This window comes from Geotrypetes seraphini, chromosome 15 (genome assembly GCF_902459505.1).
Source record: "Geotrypetes seraphini chromosome 15, aGeoSer1.1, whole genome shotgun sequence".
NCBI lineage: Eukaryota > Metazoa > Chordata > Amphibia > Gymnophiona > Dermophiidae > Geotrypetes > Geotrypetes seraphini.
Window position 1 is genome coordinate 29,703,114 of NC_047098.1, and position 21,532 is coordinate 29,724,645.

General features: G+C 43.6%; 1 long non-coding RNA gene across 1 annotated transcript; it reads right to left on the reverse strand.

Moving 5' to 3' along the window:
* Window positions 1-15,069: 15,069 nt before the first annotated feature.
* On the reverse strand, window positions 15,070-19,890 carry LOC117348803. The gene is made up of 3 exons (XR_004537051.1): window positions 19,684-19,890; window positions 18,586-18,827; window positions 15,070-15,204 (listed from the first exon to the last, which is right to left on the reverse strand). It is a non-coding gene; the product is annotated as an uncharacterized LOC117348803 (long non-coding RNA).
* Between the last annotated feature and the right edge of the window lie 1,642 nt (window positions 19,891-21,532).

Here is a 21,532-nt window from a genome sequence, read left to right on the forward strand (position 1 = left end):
GATGGGAAAATCGAGTTCCTGCGGGGACGGGAAAACATTTGTCTCCGTGTCATTCACTAGATACCATACTGCCCTTCTCGACAAAATGACCCCTCATTACCTGCTTTGCTCAATCATGACCCAATCAAGTAAACCTTAGCTTCTGTTTCAACAGTATAAGACAACTGATCATTCAGATGAAGAGGGATGACACAGACTGATCATCCACTGCTAGATATAAAACCTCTACTAACTCAACTCTGCGTGAAAGTGTGCAGAGTATTATTGTAATTTATTAAGAGAGAGAAGGTTTCTTACCTCCTGCTCATTGAAAGTAAAGACACAGGACTTTTAAGATGTGCACCAATGCAGGTGAGAAGACCAGCTAACTTCTGGAAGAAATTGGAAGCTGAGAGCTTGGCAGACAAGTTTCTGTCCCTAATCTCCCCACTGTTTTCTGAGTTAGGCTTGTTAACTGAAGCAGAAATTGTAAGAGGGAGGCTGGATCACAGTTACTGGATGCTAGGGTCCACCTTGGGGATTAGCGCCCAAGAAAAAGATCTGGGTGTTATTGTAGACAATACGATGAAACCTTCTGCCCAATGTTCGGCGGTGGACAAAAAAGCAAACAAGATGCTAGGAATTATTAAAAAAGGGACTAAGAATGTTATAATGCGCCTGTATTGCTCCATGGTGCGACCTCACCTGGAGTATTGCTTTCAACTCTGGTCTCCTTATCTCAAGAAAGATATAGCGGCACTAGAAAAGGTTCGAAGAAGATCAACCAAGATGATAAAGGGGATGGAACTCCTCTCATATGAGGAAAGACTAAAACGTTTAGGGCTCTTCAGCTTGGAAAAGAGATGGCTGAGCCTGGGGAGATAGGATTGAAGTCTACAATATCCTGAGTGGAGTAGAATGAGTACAAATGGATCGATTATTCACTCTGTCAAAAATAACAAGGACTAGGGGACACTCGAAGTTACAGGGAAATACTTTTAAAACCAATAGGAGGAAATATTTTTTCACTCGGAGAATAGTTAAGCTCTGGAATGCATTGCCAGAGGTTATGGTAAGAGCGGATAGCCTAGCTGGTTTTACGAAAGGTAAGGCCCTGGCCCAGGGTGCCGGTGATAAAAAGAGTGCTAAAATCCCGGTCTGGTCTACCTTCAAACTTCTTGAAGGTAAGATGCTGGCACCCTTTATCATCAGTGCCCTGAGCAGTGCCTCATCTGATCCAACAGGAGGGGGAGACTTGAGAGAGGGGGAGATACTGGATCACAGGTGGGTGGGAAGGGGAGAAGACGACAGATACCAAATTTCAGGGGTGGGGTTTGCCAATGCAAATGTTGGCTTGGGGTACCTCAGTCCCTTGAACCAGTCTTAGAGGGGAACTACCAGGTCTAGAAGTGGGGGGGGGGGGGGGGGGTGGGAAGGGCGTGATGGAGAAGTTGGTACAGGGTGCCACAGTTGAGTCTGCCCTGTTATCTGGGTACCTGTATGGAATACTTGGGGAGCCTGGATTTCTGTCTCCTCCTTTGCTCCATCCACAGACTTCCCTGGTGTTAACTGGATAGTCCAGTTAACCCTGGCTGAGTATCGACCCCTATATTGTTAAAATTTAACCTATTTTCTACCATGAAGACTAGTTGAAATAAACGCAAGACTAATTTTGATAATTACTGTACTAGCCACCGTAATGTAAACTAGTCACACGGATCTGCAATTATGATGAGGTCAGCAAACGCCCTCTTTCCTCCCCAGTGTCATGCAGATTCTCAGGGAATAAATCCCCTAAATATGAACTGTGTGGAAATTGATCCAGTGCACTGCCTAGTTGTCTTCTCCATAGATAAACTCCTCATTCCACATGACCCTTTAAGAGCATTAAGATCTGCTACTCAACATCTTTTCGTGGTGCCCTCACTAAAGATCATTGGCACCCGTTGTGCAACTACCTTCTCCATAACTGCCCCTAAGCTCTGGAATGCAGTACCTATGCATATTTTTATTTTATTTCTTATATACCGCTATACCATGAGGTTCAAAGCGGTTTACAATGAAGATAGATTAAAGATACATTAAAATAAAATAAATAAAAATGGTACTTTGGATTTCCCTAGCTGTCCCGAAGGCTCACAATCTAGCTAAAGTACCTGAGAAAACAATAAATAAAAATGAAATAAAATAAATTCCAATCAGACAATAGGATTTGATGTTAGAAGTTCATAAAGACTATATGCCAAGGAGAGAAAGCTAGTATGCTCCTTAGGCCCTGACGTATGCAGCCAAGCCAACACACAATATTTCAGCCATGAGGTTTCCCAGGAAGTAGTAATGAGTGCCAAAATACAGGCTAGTCATTTAGATCAGAGTCAATGCAATGCTAAAATGCAGGCATGTCATTTGGATCAGATGACCTCTGCAACAGCCAGACAACCGCCACTATCATCTCGGTGCATCAGCTGCATTAAACGGTCAACTGCCACCATTCTCAGATCCGATATCTAGTATGGTATAGAACCCTGCTGGATCGGGGGAGGAGCGGAGCTGTGCTCATTAAGTCCCTGCTGCTGATTCTGCTGTCTGCCGCTGGTTTCGGTGCGGCCCCAGCATCACCTTGTGCTTAACCGTTAGCCCCTGCTGGATCGGAGGAGGGGCGGAGCTGTGCTCTTAAGTCCCCGCCGCTGCTTCTGCTGCCTGCCGCTCTTTTCGGTGCGGCCCCGCCGTCGCCTTATGCTCATCGTGCATATCAGAGTGGAACAAAATCTAGATCAATTTATAGGAGCATTAAAGAGCTTCCCGTATAAAGATGCTTTCGTACAATTATTTTTTTCCTGATCCAGCGACAAAGAAGGTCTTCCTACCCTATTCCTATTGTTTATCCCTTAAATATTCTCTTTTCTTCGCTATATTGTAGTTCTCCCTTCATCCGTTTTGTTTAACTGTGTGTCTAGTCCGGTGTTTTGTTGGTTCTTGTCTATAAATTGTAACTTTTGTAATCCATTTTTTAAAATGTAAAACGCCTAGAATCCAAGATAGGCGTGCAATCAAATTTTTAATAAACTTGTAATATAAAAAGCCTGGTACAAGTAGCCTTGTGTGACTTATAGATTAGGGGCCACCCATTATGTAAAGATGAAGATCGCCTGTTAGAAGTGCTAGGGCTAGGCAAATGTTTACGGATAATTATTTGGTTGCCTGGATTTTTGAAACCAAGGCTATACCCACACACTTCTGCACAGGTGGGTCTAATGCTTATAACCTGTTAATGGAACTATTATGTTATTGAGTTTGACAAATAAAGGAGCAGTTTGTGCTTGACTGAGTACTTTATTTCCTTCATGAGGGGGAATTTTCGTGCTGGCAATTTAAGACAGATGGTTGCCCAGCTGGATGAAACTGTCTGATTGACTACGTAAGCAGTTTTATACCTAAGAGATGTGCTCTGTTTTCTGGCTGCTGCTGGGAGTATCCCTGGTTTGCTGCAGAAGGGTTAACCCCTGACAGTATGTGCAGACATGCTGGGAGTGTCTTAAGAGCACAAGCACATAAAGAACGGCCATATTGGGTCATACAAAAGGTCTTTTTAACTCAATATCCTGTTTCCAACAGTGGCCAATCCAGGTCATACCGGTAGATACCTGGCAGAATCCCCCAAAGTAGCAAGATTCCAAGCTACGTACACCCAGAGATAAGCAGTGGCTTTCCCAGATCTACCTTAATAATGGTTTAAGAATTTTTCTTCCAGGAACTTGTTCAAAGTTGTTTTTTTTTTTTTTTTTTTAACCCAGCTGCACTAACATCTTTTACCAAGTCCTCTGGAAATACATCCTAGAGCAGTGGTTCCCAACCCTGCCCTAGAGGACCACCAGGCCAGTCAGGTTTTCAGGATAGCCCTAATGAATATGCATGGAGCAGATTTGCATGCCTGGCACCTCCATTATATGCAGATCTCTCTCATGCATATTCATTAGGGCTATCCTGAAAACCCGACTGGCCTGGTGGTCCTCCAGGATAGGGTTGGGAACCACTGATCTTGGGCTTAATTATGTATTGAGTGACAAAATTATGTTCTCCGATCTGATTTTACTATTTTGTACCTTCACTGTGTGTTCCTTTGTTTCCGCAACAAGTTTTTTCTCCCCAAGTTCTCTCTTTGCTTGCTTTATCAATACTGTCCATCCAAATGCCAGTCAAAACAAGATTTTAAGCAGGGGAGCACATAGGTAATGGAACCCTCTCCATCTCCCTCCCTGACCATCTAGATCTTTCTTCTTCTTCACTGGTAGGCTTCCCTCATCTTTGCTGCTTGGCCTGCACAGAGGTGGTCTCAAACTGCAGCAATAACTTCTACATCAAAATTCAGCATGTGGCCTGGCAAATCCTACAATACTCCACCCCCTCCACTTGCACAGGTTGCCATAGTAACAGCCATGCAAGTAAAGGGGGCAGAGTGTCGCAGCAGGGCCTTGCCAGCATGGGAAGGCTCACTGGCCTCATGCTTAATCCTGATGTAGAAGTTACTGCTACTGCTCGAGACCATTATCGTGCAGGACAGACGTGCTGCATCCGAAGGCCTGAACAGAGATGGCGACAGCAGCAGTAACACTCCAGTGCCTTTCCAAACATGGAAAAAGGAGGATGGATTGAGACATCTGGGTTTTACTTCCATTGAAAGCACTGGAAGTATAACCCAGATGTCTCAATCCATCCTCCTTCTTCTGAAGCCTACGCTCAAGGCAATTGCCTATGTCACGATTCAGGCCATAGGAGTTAACTTTTCAAAATGATTGGGGGTGCTAAGCCCAGTGGAAATTACTCCTCTCGAGACACAGTCAAAGAGGTTGCTCAATATTGGGGGTGCTCAAGCACCCCAGAGCTGACTCCTATAATTCAGGCCTGTTGCTAATGCTTATACTGCTTCCTGCTTGCTTCATTCAGATCCCTTTCTATCTTTTGACTAAGAGAGTCTCTCTCACCTCACTCATTAACCATGCAGACTATCGTTTGACCTTTCATCCACTTTTTTTATAACACGGTGTTTTGTAAATGCTACTAGATCTGGCTTGGGTGCCTGCGGTTTCCCTTTCATCGGGGGCAACAGGGCTCTGATTTCAGCTTGGCTCCTTTGCACCATTGGCGAAATCGACATCGCACCTGTCGGCTGCACCGATGGCTTCCTCACTTCAGGGCCTAGTCTTGTCGCCACTGGGGTGAATGCTGTGCCACTCCTCAGTAGGCACGTGGCTGTGCTGCCTCAGATATCATGGAGCTTATGCCATCGGCAGGGAGCGCTCTTTGCCGCCGCCTTCAGTTCATCGGGGGGCACAGTTCAGTCGACGGAGCCCACCTGCGGTCAGGTGGTGCTGGCATCAGGGGACTTTCCTTGATCTGCCTCTTCTTCCAGGACCTGCTGCCATTGGCTCTTGGATCCCTCTTCAGGCTTTGGCTCTCTCCTGCCTCGGCGTCTGCTTGTCTAGCCTGCTTCCTCCTACTTCGGCCTGCTGGGGAAGGTGCCTGTTTTCAACTGCCTCAAGTTGCAGCCTACATCTCCAGAGCCCTGCCTACTGTTATAACATCTGCAGACTGGAATTTTATTAAAAATGTTCAGCTTATAATTTTCAACCATAACTTATTTCATTATTTTGCTGGGATTGTTTTTCCTCCTCTCTATTTTTATCTCTTTTTTTTTTTTTCATTTCTTTATTTTCATGTTTATTATTGATAGTCCAGTTTGCAATGTAACCTTTAATACTCACGTACAAGCAGTATATCAAATGCAATAAATGCTATTTATAATTTGTATAGTGCTACTAGACATACGCAGTGCAGTACTTCAAAACATAGAAGACAATCCCTGCTCTAAAGAGCTTAAAATCTAGTCAAGACAGAAACTGAGCAAGAAGGTTTATTTCAAGTTTTATTTTAAATTTGATGAATAGCTTAACTTAATTTTTACTAAGCGAGTTACAGCATAAAAAGATAACATTTATTTAAACAATGTTTTTTTAAAAATAAAAAAATTATTTTAAAAACAGTAGTTAGAACCGACAGACATACAGACCAACCGAAACACTAGGCAAAAAGGGCAAAACTACAATTCAGTATTTTCTAGGGTATAGAAAAGAACTATAAACGAGGAGAAAAACATTAGGAGGGGGAAGGGAAAGATATAAAGGGTGAAATAAAATCTTTTAAATATAATTTATAAATTAAAAGCGTCTTTAAAAGGAAAGCTTTTTAAATTACTTTTAAAATGACTCAGGTTGTTTTCCTCTCTCAATTGCAGAGGTAAAGTGTTCCAAAGTTGTGGTGCTATTACCGAAAACATATCTTGTCGACGAGTTCCAATAATTTTCAGGGAAGGAACCACTAAGTTTTAGGATGGTGGACCGAAGGGAATGCAACGTCCTATACGGAATAAGTGCATTATTGATAAATTGGGGTTCATTAGTATCAAGGGTTTTGAATACTAATAATAGAATTTTGAAAGTAATGCGGTGGTTAATGGGAAGCCAGTGAGATTTGATCAGAAAAGGAGTAACGTGATCATATTTTTTACCATTATGAATAAATTTAACGGTAGTGTTTTGGATGATTTGTAATAGTTTCTTTTCCTTTTGTGTAATATTTATTAATAATGAGTTACAATAATCAAGTTTGGCAATAATCAAAGAGTGAATTAGAATATTTAAAGATTTTGGCTCTAGGAACTTAGAGATTGACCGAATCAAACGTAATCTAAAAAAGCAAGATTTTACGATATTACCTATATGCTCATGGTATGAAAATTTGTTATCGATGATGACACCAAGAATTTTTAAGAATGATACAAGCTCTAGGTGAGTGTTATCAAGGGGTAAAGGAGACACTCAAATTTATTCCCTGTTTCTATGTGAATAGTAGAGCTTTTGTTTTTTGTATGTTTAGGGCTAACATGTGGGAACCAAGGCATTGTTTAACCTTTTCTAATTTTAAATTGATCTCTAGTATTTCTTCTTTATTTTCTGGATTTAGAGGATGGGAGAGTTGAATATCGTCGGCATAAGTGAAGGTGGTGAAACCTACAGACTGACATAAGGTCAGTAGGGGGGACAGAAAGATGTTGAACAACAGTGGAGACAGGATAGATCCTTGTGGAATACCGTAATTAAGGGTATAGGGTTTAGAGACAGAATCATTAAAAGTAACTATAGAAAAACGATTAGACAGAAAGGATCTGAACCAATCATGTATTTGATCACAGATACCTATGGCTTTTAGTCTGTCGAGAAGTAAGGCATGATCTATGGTATCAAATGCAGCTGACAAATCTAGCGAAAAAAGAATTACAGATTTGTGATGATCTAAATCAGTGTTTTTCAACCGCTGTTCCGCGGCACACTAGTGTGCCGCGAGATGTTGCCTGGTGTGCCGCAGGGCCGCCGGGCCCGGAGCTGACAGGGGGCCCGAGGCAGGGGCGCCAGTAGCTCGCCGATAAGTCTTCTTCTCCCCGACGTCAATTCTACAGTCGGAGAGGAAGTTCGGGCCAGCCAATCGCTGCCTGGCTGGGCGGAACTTCCTTTCCGATTGTAGAATTGACGTCAGGGAGAGCATGCGTCGGCGTCGGCTTTGGGGCCTGTTATCCATTGGTGGGTCCTGTTCCCCGATGGCAGCGGCAGTGGCAGTGGCTTGGGGAACGGCAGGGAGAAAGAAAGAAAGGGGGCAGGCAGGGAAACAGAAGGAAAGAAGAGAAACAGAAAAAAAGAAAGAAAGGTCAGGGAGAGAGGAAGAAAAAGTTGGGGGAGGGAATGAGGTGTGGAGGAGAGAAAGCATACAGGCTGATAGAAGGGAAGAAAGATTGGATGCACAGTCAGAAGAAGAAAGTGCAACCAGAAATCACCAGACAAGGTAGGAAAAATGATTTTATTTTAAATTTAGCAAAGTGGAGGCAGTATTACCACAGTTTTCAAAGGAATTTGCCCAAATAACTTAATAGTTAACTGGGTAAATTCCCAGAGATGAAAACTTCCCTTCACTTACTATGCACAGTTCTGAATTTATATCTGCTGTCTATATTTTACAATATGGTCCCCTTTTACTAAACCGCAATAGTGGTTTTTAGCGCAGGGAGCCTATGAGCGTCAAGAGCAGTGCTGGGCATTCAGCGCAGCTCCCTGCGCTAAAAACTGCTATTGTGGTTTAATAAAAAGGATGGAGGGTATATTTGTCTATTTTTGTATGCTATAAAAACCAAATACAGAGAGAGACTGAGAGCTGTTGACGAAGAGCTACGTGTGTGTCTTTCTTCCATTCCAGCCAGAATATCAGCTTTGTGTTCAGCCAAACAGGCCCAGGTTTCGCACTGAATAAAGTATTTTATAATTTTTATAATTTATTTCATAATAAAGTAATTATAAAATACTTTCTTTGTGTTTATTTGATTCCTATTCAAGAGAATTACTTTATATATAGTCGATATAGGCAGAGAGTTAAATTTTTTAACATTTTCTAATGGTGGTGTGCCTCGTGATTTTTTTCATGAAACAAGTGTGCCTTTGCCCAAAAAAGGTTGAAAAACACTGATCTAAATAATAGAGTATGTTTGTAGTTAGACCAATCAGCGAATATTCTGTAGAATGGTTTTTCCTAAACCCTGTCTGGTTTGGATGAAGTGCATTAATTGATTCAACAAAATCTGATAGTTGATCAGATACTATCCTTTCAGTTAGTTTTGCTAGGAATGGTATGTTGGCTATAGGATGATAATTTGAGGGGACTTCGAAGCTGGATTTATAATGTTTTATTATCGGGATAATAGTGGCAGTTTTCCATGCAGAAGGTAATAGACTGGACTTAAGACTATTTAAAATAAGGGAATGTATGAAAGGGCTGAAACATGAAAATTTTTTTTTTTTTTTAAAAGCAGAGGGATGGACTCTGAACGAGAGCCCTTTAGATTAACTCTTTGAAAGAGGCGCTCAATGTCATCTAATGAAGGAAGATTAAAAGTGGAGCATTTGGCAAAGGGAAGTTGGCCGTCGATAAAGGTACTAGTAAGAACATTGGATGGAATATGATCGAGTTTATTCCGTATATTACTGATCTTTTTACAAAAAAAAAAATCTGCAAGATCTTGTGCTGTTGGGTCACTCTTAAGATTAATATCTTGTTTTTGAGGGATAGGAGCAATAGATTTTAGAATAGAATAGACATCGAGACACCGTTCTCAGGTGGGGGAGTTACAGAAATTGGTGTCAGAGTAGCAGATTTCTTTAGCGTCCATTCTCTAGTTATTAAGTGGCATTTCATCATGTTATGATCCCTGTTTTCAAGTGGCTCCAGCACCTTTTCTAAAATAGCTCCTCGTCTCCTGAGCTAGTTGGTCCATGAAGCAGTTATTTCATTTAGAAACTCTACTTCCCTAACATGTCCTGACGTGACATTTATCCAGTCAATACTGTGGTAAATGAAATCACTCACTGTGTTGCAATTTTGTTAGCTTTTCTAATTTCTGTTAGCATTTCATTGGACGTGCGTTCATTCTAGCCAGGCAGACAGTAATGAACCCGTTCAGCTTTCCCTCCATCTTCTCACATGGAATTTCTGGCCATAAAGATTCTACAGTATATTTTGGGCCAGATTCTATAATGGGTGCCTACAAAAGATCGGTGCCTAAAACTGGGCACCTATTGCATGTCAGTCACGCTTAGGCGCCCATTACAGCATGTACAGCGAAAGAATAGAGAAACTGGGCCTCTTCTCCCTCGAACAGAGGAGATTGAGAGGGGACATGATCGAAACATTCAAGGTACTGAAGGGGATAGACTTAGTAGATAAGGACAGGTTGTTCAGCCTCTCCAAGGTAGAGAGAACGAGAGGGCACTCTCTAAAGTTGAAAGGAAGTTCTTCTTCACCCAGAGAGTGGTAGAAAACTGGAACGCTCTTCCGGAGTCTGTCATAGGGGAAGACACCCTCCAGGGATTCAAGACAAAGTTGGACAAGTTCTTGCTGAACAAGGATGTACGCTGATGGGGCTAGTCTCAGTTAGGGTGCTGGTCTTTGACCAGAGGGCCGCCGCATGAGCGGACTGCTGGGCATGACGGACCACTGGTCTGACCCAGCAGCGGCAATTCTTATGTTCTTACAGGATCGTGCTTAGCGGCGCCTAACTTAAAACTTAGGCACCTGTAATATAGGCCAGGGTTTTCAAGGCCTACATTATAGGCACCTACGTCCTTCAGAGAATTGAGTCCAGCAATGCTGAAGTTCTTCTCTACCCCTAAGCACACCTTCTTTGATGTTAGGTGCTGCTAGGCACCATGCAGTAAGCGCCTATCTTTGGTAGAACCACGCCTAAAAGGACAGGTGCCTATCTCCCGACTAACTTTTATTTTTCTCAATTATGAGCTCATTGTTGAAGCCAATTTACAATTTCCCTCTGTGTATCTGGTGTGCTTTCAATAGGGGTCTGTCCCCAAAGAATGTGCAGGAAGATCAATCAAGGAAGATCAAGTAACAGGTGATGTTGAGAGCGGGCTCGGCCCATTTCCTGATGTGAAACCAGTAGGCATTTTCGAAGAGTGGCCGTCGGCTTTTGGCGACAAAAAGCAGCGACTGGTCCGGGGGTGCCGTTACAGTGCCAGCACTAGTGTTTTGACTGTGGCTAATGGAAAAAAAATTGCATCTATATATTTTATAAGTGGAGGGTAGTAAAATCACCCTTCTTTTGAGTTTTTGGGAGAGACAGGCATGTTTCATGTGTGCTTGTTAAAAGCCAACATTTCTTCTTGAACATGTGCATGATACCCTTGTCTTGTGTGTTTCTGGCTGTGAGTCTTTGATTACGGTAAATTTTACATTAAAAACAAATTACAAGATTTACCTGAATTATAGTAGATTTTTTTTGGGAGAGAAAGGCAATAGTGCAGCAGGAAACTGTGGGGGTTTTTAAACGGCATTTTTCTGTGCACATGCAAATGTAGGAAATCTTTGCGGCTGTCCGCCAATCTTAACGTTGGAAGTTCACACAGACCTTAGGATAATAAAAAGTTTTATGATCCTTTGGAAACTTCAAACTATTAAAAAATATTTGACTCAAGGCCTCTTTTACAAAGGCACACTAGCGGCTGCACTGCGCTAATGGCCCTGAAGCCCATAGAGCAGGGGTGTCCAATGTCGGTCCTCGAGGGCCGCAGTCCAGTCGGGTTTTCAGGATTTCCCCAATGAATATGCATGAGATCTCATGCATATTCATTGGGGAAATCCTGAAAACCCGACTGGACTGCGGCCCTCGAGGACCGACATTGGACACCCCTGCCATAGAGATTTAAAGGACTTCGGGGCTGTTGCCACACAGCAGCCACTAGCGCAGCTTTGTAAAAGAGGCCGTCAGTTTCTTTCAGACTTACAGTGTGAGTCTCTAATTCTGTCTGCTCTTGATTATTGCAACATTATTTACTTGACATCTTATAAAAATATCTTAAATCGTCTTCAAGTAATACAGAACACGGCAGTGCGCCTAATTTTTGGCCTAAAAAAATACGACCATATCAAGCCTTTTTATCAGCAGTTACATTGGCTACCATTCGAAGCGCAAATTCTTTTTAAATTTGGCTGCATTTGCTTTAAAGCTCTTTTTGGTCTGGCTCCGGGATACCTATTCTCCCAAATTAAATTATATAGATCATCTAAAAATATCCATAACAACTGTATGTTCATGTACTCTTCTGGGGCTGGAAGAGTTGCCGTACAGTGAGAGATTGGAGAAACTGGGCCTCTTCTCCCTTGAAAAGAGGAGGAGACTGAGAGCGGACATGATAGAAACATTCAAGATAATGAAGGGAATAGACTTAGTAGATAAAGACAGATTGTTCACCTTCTCCAAGGTAGGGAGAACGAGAGGGCACTCTCTAAAGTTGAAAGGGGATAGATTCCGTACAAACGTAAGGAAGTTCTTCTTCACCCAGAGAGTGGTAGAAAACTGGAACGCTCTTCCGGAGTCTGTTATAGGGGAAAACACCCTCCAGGGATTCAAGACAAAGTTGGACAAGTTCCTGCTAAACTGGAATGTACACAGGTGAGGCTTGACTCATTTAGAGCATTGGTCTTTGACCTGAGGGCCGCCGCGTGAGCGCACTGCTGGGCATGATGGACCACTGGTCTGATCCAGCAGCAGCAATTCTTATGTTCTTATAAAAGGCTTGTCGCTTCAAGAGATTTTTTAATAAGACTTCTGCTTTCCAGTTAGGAAAAATGAACTCCTGGTTAAGTCGTTTGATTCTTAATACATTCTTATTGTCTTCAGAAAGACCTTGGAAACATATTTGTTTGACAAGTTTGTAACATAATCATTGTTTTTTTAACCTTATTTTATGTACGCTTCACTGATTGTACAGTTCTTCTTGATTGTGAACCGCCTGTCTCAGGTTTTTAGATTCGGTATCAAAACGGCTGCGTTAGCAGACCATAGATTTTTAACACGCTGGTTTTTGAAAATCCTCTCCAGAGTTAAAGAGTAGAGAACAGGGAAGAAAAGCTGGAGGTAGATAGTCATTCTGGAGAAGGGGGGGTCGAAAAGGCTGGGGGTTGAACTTACCAAGGGAGGGGAAAGGAAGGGACACAAACTAAGGGCTAGATTCACTAAGCAAACCAATCGTGTAGCGATCGTTTTTGCGCTCACTTTCAAACTCCGGCTCGATTCACTAACCTTCCTCCAGACCCCATCCGCACCCGATCCGATCTGCGCATGCAAATGAGTAAAAAGGCATGTCAATTTCTTAACGCGTCGATTCATGAAACCATTTCGTCCAAACCGACTGGCCTTTCCAAAAAGTTACGACTGCTGAGGACCAGTCGTTTACATCCTCGCTGACTATTTCTGCCTAGCAACTGACGTGTTCATGTTAAGAACCCCATTAAAAATATATATCTACCCCTCCAAATCCAAAATATATCAAAACTTTTAAATATATGTAAACGTTCATGTACATAAGCGTTAGAAATTTTTTTAAAATTTTTTTTGGAATGCGCATAGCGAGCGCGGGAATGAATCTCAGATTTGTAATGTGCATGATAAGCAAATCATGGATTAACCCCGTGCTCTCCTTGCGCATTGTACATTTCCAATATCAATGGCAAATAACAAAAAAAAGCAAGCAAAATCAAATAAAACTTTTATGGGCCAGCTATCCCTCCCCCCTTCCTTCCAGCTGGATTGTCGCGTGCATGTGACATCAAAAAGCTACGGTCACAGCTTGTACAGCTTGCAACAGTACTTCAGAAAAATAACGGTTGGTAAGAAGACTTCCTTATATTGCCTTTTTTACAACAATGCTTTGTGGTTGGTGCATTCGAAGCCTGCTAATGACACCTGCGATTAAACCATGCCCCATTTCTATGTAGTGAAGTCCAAAAGAAATAGCGCATGCGTTATAGCTTCATAACCAACAAGGATACAGTGTGCACGCACGTCGATCGATGTTTCAGTGCTAATAGCGGCGTGTTTACGATTGGATCATTTGCATGGACAAGTTTTACTGAATCGTTCGCCTACAATGACTCGGAAACAGATAGGACACAAATCGGATAGATTTCAGGACTTTAATGAATCCTGCCCTAAGACAGAAAAGGAGAAGATGAAACTGAGTAGGTAAACTGCTGTGGAGGTGTTGGGGGTGGGGGGGGGGAAGCCAGCCCTCATAAGGGGGGGACTGTTTTTTGTTTTTTTTTTTTCAAATAAAGGTGCAGGTGTTTTGCAGACTTCTCAAATAACAAGCACAGAGTATACAGAATTCTCATTATTTGTGTGCAGAATTCCCCCAACAGTAAGGGTCTGTTCCGATAGTGTGTGCAGATGTGCTGGCAGTGTGGCCCATAGTGTGTGCAGTGTTCCTGGTGCACTGCAGGAGGGTGTGTGCAGATGTGCAGAGAGTGTCTTTGGTGGGCTGCAGCAGGGTCTCCCTCCTATGGTAGGTGTAGGTGTGCTGGGCTTCTGTGGCAGGGCTTTTTTTTGGAATGTACAACAAAATGTGATGTGGCACGAGCAGATCCGCAAAATGCTTTTTGAGGTAAAAACTCTTAGCTCTAAAACGAATAGTCCTATAGGGCACTTTCACCTTGCTAAACAATGAACTTCTTTGTAATCTGAGCCAAATGTCTTTTGAATACTATAGAACAGAGGTGATAACACCAGCCCCACAGGGCTGCAAATAATTGGTTTATAGGATAATCAACATATGATATATACATCTCCTGGTGTTTAAGAGCCAAGTTCTAGGCAAATAAATCGTGGGAATACTTTCATTCTCTTGATAATTAGCCTTAGCCTTAAAAAAAAACCAACAACAAAAACTTAATCCAGAGTTTGCCATTGCTTTACAAGCTGCTCTGTACGGTGGGAAGGGGCAGGCCCACCATTCCTTTGAAAGGGCCTGCCAGCCAGATGCAGGCAAGAGTCATCTGACCGACCAATGAAAACAGGTTAGGGGGGTCCTGGTTTGGGTGGGGGCAAACTTTTAGGGGTGGGGCATCCCTCCTGCCTCCGATCATTGGGGGGGGGTGAGGTATAGGCAAGAGGGATTGAGCATCCCTCCTGCCGGGGAACATTGGGGTGGGTTCAGGTGTGCCAGGCAGGAGGGACTGGGCATCCCTCCTGTCTCGATTGTGGCAGGGGGGGGGGGGGTTTCTGGCAGGAGAGATTGGGTATCTCTCCTGCCGTGATCGTTCAGGAGGGGGGGGGGGGGGTTCCGGCAGGAGGGATTGGGATTGACCCAGTAGATGGGAGATATTGTGCCCGGTGTGGTCGATAACTAACAGTCCATTCCACTGATTCTCTTGCAGGGTTTGTTTGACCAATCACAGATCATGTTTGCCTTCTTCAGTTTCCCTAATATACTGACATACATCTACATATCTCTGATCAGACACACTTTCATCAACAATGTTTATAGACAAGTTTCCCTAGTGGCTGCCTGTGTTTTATGCAAGAACCAACCCCCCCCCCCCCAGCTGAATAGACTTGACTTAACTTAAATATTAGCATTTACTAACACTCCAAAGCAAGCCTGTGTAGTTATGACAATTCTGTCTGTGGTGTTCAAGGAGAATGCAGATGCTGCCTTGCTTAAACGACGAATTCAAAATCCCTGAAACTCTTGTTAGAATTGAATTTCAGTATCATCCAGGTTCAGATTCCAGAGAAGGGAGTTGGAGTAGTCAAAATGTGTGCTTAAGCAATTAGATCTCAAAAAACAAAAACAAAAACATCGTTCGATTAGCATATTTTTCAGGGTTTAGTAAATAATTTCTTGTCTTGTTTTTTTGTTTTCTGTGAAGCAGCTGAGACTGTGAGCAGAGTGCTTTTATGTGTTGTGGAGAACAAAGCATCCCCCTCAAGGGTTTCTTCGGGCTGAGTTTCTGCTCTTAAGTCAGCAGGGGGAACTGTAGGGAAACCCAGGAACGAGGATGCATGGGCTGAGGACAGGGAAATTGCTCACTGTGCCAAGTGTCTCCTTCAGTACACAGAGGCAGCCCCCAGGCAGGGACCCCCCCCCACCCAGCAGCGTCTTTCTTTTCCCCCAGATTAAAACACCTGGGCTGCTTTGATGCAATCTTGTAGCAAAGCTTAATGGAAATGTTATTTCATCTGAAGCTGTCATTTCCTTGACTTTGCGATCCTCCGATTTGGAGATGCCAAGTGGAATTTATAGTCTGTTTATAAATCCCTCGGTGTGATTTTTATTTCTTGAAATGCTCAGCCTTGTGTAAACATAAGCAGCGCTGTGGTATGTTGCCATTCAGCCTCTTTGGGTCTCCTGCTACATTTGCAAAGCTTGCCGTATTTATGGTTTTAATAGAAGCGTGCAGGATATTGCAGCGTGCATTGTGCTTCACTTGATAAATTATGTTAGAAAGAAATCTTGGATTGAGTTTTGTAATGGTAAATGGATTTTAGCAGATGAATAGGTACTGTTTGTTTGCAGTTTGTCTGCTAATGAGAAAATGACTGGATTGGACAGATTAGAGGCTAAGATATATTCGCAACCTGCCTGACTAATTAAAATGAACCGGACCTAAATTCAGCATGAAGTTATTTAAGATTTTGCTTAGAAACCAGAAAAGGGAATGCTCCATTCCCAATTCTTTCCGTATACAAGTTGCCATAACAACTTTAAGTGATAGTTATATTTTCCACTCTAAATTCATTTTAAAAAACAGTAATTGTCATAATTACTTGTTCAGTGCTTTTAAAAGACATTCTGTTCCCCCCCCCCCATTGTTTTCTGTGTTTCAGTTTGCTTAAAAACATATGTCTGTTTTAACACAGAGAGTGGTTTTTCACATCAAAATAAGTAAAGGTCAACACACTTTCTCTAGAGAAACAAAAGCATACAGAAGCAATGTTTCAGGAATGCTTCCAATAAAGATTTATAGAATGGGTGATGAGAATTTTACATTACATTTTGAGCACATGCTATGCTTCAGTATTTTTTTCCACTTGTTGCAACCCTAGGGGAAGGGTTGGCAACAGCAATTTAGAAGGCATAATTCTGTTTTTGTGTGGTCTTCTGGACTGCTGTGCTGATGGAAGGCACTTAGCTGATGCAGACTCTAGGCCAATGGTTCCCAACGGGGGCGCTGAGAAGTCTAAGGGGGGCATTTTGTGTCCAAGTCATATTTGGGGGGGCATCGAGGACCAGCCGCAATTGGCAAATCCAGTGGCCACTGATGGCAGCATTGTCGTCTTTGTTTTGATTCGTCAACTTTTGAGGCTTTAACTTTGTTTGCTGCCAAGGCAACGTTCTCACCAAATACCACGCGACTGCCCCAAAGCTTATCCTCTGACGCAAGCCGCCCAGGCGGAAACAGGAAGTACGTCAGAGGAGAAGCTTTAGGGCATTCGCACGGGACTTGGCGAGAACATTGCCTTGGTGGCAAAAAAAGTTGAAGCGTCAAAAGTTGACGAATCAAAACAAAGACGACAGTGCTGCCATCAGTGGTCACTGGATTCGCCAATTGCGGCTGGTCTTCAATGCCCCCTCAATATGACTTGGACACAAAATGCCCCCCTTAGACTTCTCAGCGCCCCCGTTGGGAACCACTGGCCTAGAGTCTGCATCAGCTAAGTGCCTTCCATCAGCACAGCCCCATCCGGACACCTCAGAAAGAGAAAACTAAGAAGAGCGCCCGCGAAGCAGAGGGGAAGGGAAAAAGGGGGCCTGATGAGGGGAATAGGTTGAGTGGTGCTAAAGGGAAGTGGAGTGAGAGGGGGGAGCATGGGCAGATCATAGGCATTTCTAAAACTTATGCACACTGTTATAGAAAATGCCTGATCCATGAACAATTTAGCCAAAAGGTATTTAGGCCTGGTTTTCCTTGGCCTAATTGGTTGTGCCTAAAAGTTATTATGCGCTCTGGTGCTTAGCATGATTTTATAAGGTGCATATACCTTATACAGAATCACACTAAGCGCTATTATAGTTGGTGCCAAATTAGGGGGGGGCCTAGCCCAGTCACATTAACACAGATTAACTGGATAATGCAGGGTTGATACAGGAGGTGGTTAGTCCTCCTGCATTAATTTTTGTTTTGCAAGTCTTGGGCACTACTGAAAAAATAAGCACAGGACCTGCCACACACAAAAAAAATCCTTAAAATACCCGCATTTAAAATATGGGCTTTAGTGTATGGGAGAGTCCTATTTTTAAAAACTTGTACTTTAATGTGTTTCAGTAAAAGAAACTCCCTGATGTGCAAAGTTATCTTCAAGCATTCTGGCATACATTTAGTCTTTCAAAAGCATGCAAGGGAGAGTGGGCTACACATAACACACACGAATAGTAATAAATTTCAGTTCAGCAGATGTATGGGAGTGGTAGTGAGAATGAGAGGGCTGGATTGACCCTTACCAGCTGCTTTGTTTTGATCTGCTGTGAATCACGGTATTGAAGAGAATGAGGAATGAATGAACATCGACGTTCCACAACCAATGACCACATATCTTAGTAAAACATTGGGGTTTGGGGGCTAAATATTTAGCCGGCAGTGGTCAACATTTTTTGGGCCGCTGATGGCATTATGCAGAGTGGTAAAGTGCTCAGACCTCATAACCCTTAATGAGATGATAACATCAAACTGCGGTTATTGGAGGGACCATCATCGCCTTTACTGTCCCTTACCAACCATCACCAATAAGAGTATACTAACAGACTTATCTGTAAACTCTGGATGGATTCTTCTCAATAACCACAGATGTTTAACGTGTAGTGGTTATTGAGAAGAATCCATCCAGAGTTTACAGATAAGTCTTTTAGTATACTCTATTGGTGATGGTTGGTAAGGGACAGTAAAGGCGAAGATGGTCCCTACAATAACCACAGTTTGATGTTATCATCTCACTAAGAGTTATGAGGTGTGAGCACTTTACTATATAAGTTATATAAGTTCTTTTAAAATAAGAGCTGGGATATTAAAGTTATACATTTGTTAAGTCTATCGCAGCCTTTAATTTAATATCTCCCTCAATTCGGTAATATTATGCAGAGTGGGCCACGGAAAAGTAGCCCGCCTCTGGCGATAGTATGACAAGATGAACGAGCAAGTGGATTGTTTTTATTCACTTACACACAAGTTCCAACAGATGGTGAAAGTGGTTCCCGTTCACGCCTGTGCACCTTTGGGCACGTCGGATCATGTTGGCCGATACTGCATGCGCCTCTTCAACAGTGATGCTGTTGTTAGTGTTTGTGAGGTTTCCCTTGAGTTCATCCAAGGTATATGATTGTTGGCGTACGCTTTGTGGCCAACGGGCCCTGGACTAGGCTGATACCACCCCAAGTGGATCACAGGAAAACTGCGCTGGCGTGCTGCTCAATAAGGAGACAGTCCCCACAGGCAAAATAGAAAATAAAACAGTCAAAAGGAAACCAGGTGATTAGTTAGAATCCTATTCAGGATTCTTTATTCCACAAAACAAAATTAGAATGGCAAACAAGAAACAAAAAGGAAAAACTCAAAGCAAAAATCCTGGTCAGCAAATCAGGATATGCAAAGTCCCTGTGCTTTAACAGGTGCAGCACAGCTTCCTGCAACTAGGCCTCACCCTTACTCCAACCCTAGGACTGGGCCTTGCTCAAAAGAGAGTCAATTTCACTGAACACAGTGTAATAACTTTTATTGCTTTACTTCAACACAACACAAATGCTAAAGGAAAAGTTCAAGAGGCCCTCAGCTCTCTGCTCCTGAGCTAGGGCAGGAGAACTGCCAAGTTTGTCATCAAGCTTCACATAACATTCAATATTCCCACCCGAGGTCTTGACAAACTTCTCCCTCAATAGTACAGTTATCAGTTCCTGGGCTTTACTGCACTCAAACAAAAACAATACAGTTCAAACAAAAAAATAAAACATTTCCCCAGCAAAACAAACTGGGAAAGCACCAGTAACAGTCCTTTAAACCTTACAGCTAAAGAGCCCTGCCCCTGCCTGCGGCCTTGCATTGGGGCTCAGCAGTGCTGTGAGCCCATGTAAGAAAAAGAAAAAAAAAAACCCCAAAACTCTTTCTCACTAAGCTACAGGCTGCAATACAATAATTGTCCATACAAAACTTCAAAACAGCATACAAAAACAGTTCACTTTTAAGAAATGGCTAGTTTGGAAAACTAAAAAAAACAACAAAAAACCCCCACACAGTTTTTTTAGTTATTAATCTTGCAGGCAATACCTATTTCCATTGCTTCGTGTCTGGAATTATATGTTCACCAACCTCCATTTCTTCCACCTGAGGTATGGTCTCAGGCTCAGCTTCCTGGCAAGGAGCTCCATTCCCTACTTCCATCAGCTCCAGGCTATCCACTTGCTCTGGTCTGGCTGGCTGCTGATGCCAGGAGAGAGGACCTCTTCCCTTCCTAGTCCTCTCTGATTCTGAAGGGAAATCAGCTGGCTTTTCAGTGTGAGAGCCAGGCCCTGCTCTCAGTGTACCTGCACTGCTCTGAGGCTCTCTTGGGCTCCCCCTGTGGATGGTCTGGAAATTGCTGGGTTTTCTTACAGGGGCATTTTGCCTAAACCTAATACAGTGGTACCTTGGATTACGAGCATAATTCGTTCCAGGAGCATGCTCGTAATCCAAAATGCTCGTATATCAAAGCAAGTTTCCCCATAGGAAATAAGGGAAACTTGCTTTGATAGGTTCCCACCCCTCACCTTCCCCCCCCCCGAGGCCAGCAGCGCTGCTCCCCCCCCCCGAGAACCGGCATTGCTCCCCCCGAAGACCCCCCTCGCGAACCGGCACCCTCCCCCCCGCGATCCGGCATCCCCCCGGCCGCCATCATGCACCCCCCCGCCGCCATCGGGCACCCCCCCAGCCACGACCTGAGATCCCCCAACCCACCCGAACTCTTTTCTTACTTCCAGTGTAGCCTCCGCATCGGCATCGGCACCAGCATGTCCTGTGCCCGAAAATCTGCTTCCAGGAAGCAGATTTTCGGGCACAGGACATGCTGGTGCCGATGCGGAGGCTACACTGGAAGTAAGAAGAGGGTTCGGGTGGGTTGGGGGATCTCAGGTTGCGGCGGGGGGGTGCCCAATGGCGGCGAGGGGGGGTGCATGATGGCGGCCAGGGGGGATGCCGGATCGCGGGGGGGAGGGTGCCGGTTCGCGGGGGGGGGGGGGGCGCTCGTACAGCGAGGCAAGCTCGGTTTACGAGGCACCAAGTTTGCGAATGTTTTGCTCGTCTTGCAAAACACTCGCAAACCGGTGCACTCGTAAACCGAAGTACCACTGTATTCACAGGTTTGGAGACAAACCTTGCAGAGCTGGGCTGAGTGTCCATCTCCTCAGCTTCTGAATAGTCAGATAGGACCTCATCTTCAGTCAAATCCTCCCTAGTGTAAACAGGGAACCTAGGCTGCTGGGCTCTGCGGGGCGTAGGAACAACTTTCCTAGCCCTATCTCTGCCTCTCCTGGGGTTTCTAGCTGGGAGCACGTCAGGCACAGAGTCTGACTGGTCACAACTTTCTGCTTTAAATTTCCCCACACTTAAAGATCCGCTTCACACATAGCCTTCCACAATTACTGTTCTAGGGAGAACACCGTCTTTCTGGCACTGGTTTTAGAGGTGGGCTACTTTTCCGTGGCCCGTCCTGTACCAGCATATTCAATGCCAGGCCTTGTCCGAGCGCTGGCAATGAATATCTGGATTTGTATGGCCAACTATCCCATATAATAATAATAATAATAATAATAACTTTATTCTTGTATACCGCATTACCATATCCAACTAAGAGCAATATTTAGAGGAATTTTCAGAAAATCTTTAAAAACACAGTTGTTCGTAACTGCTCTTTTATAGGGTCTGACTCACCTTGATCGAAGATTTATTGTGAATTTAAATCCTGATGTTGGTTTGCCTTTTTGTATTGTTTTAAGCATTATGTATGCTTGATCTCATGTAAACCACCTAGGGCTAGACCAGTGATCTCACACTCGCGGCCCAGGGGCCACATGCGGCCCGCCAGGTACTATTTTGAGGCCCTCGGTATGTTTATCATAATCACTAAAGTAAAATAAAAGAG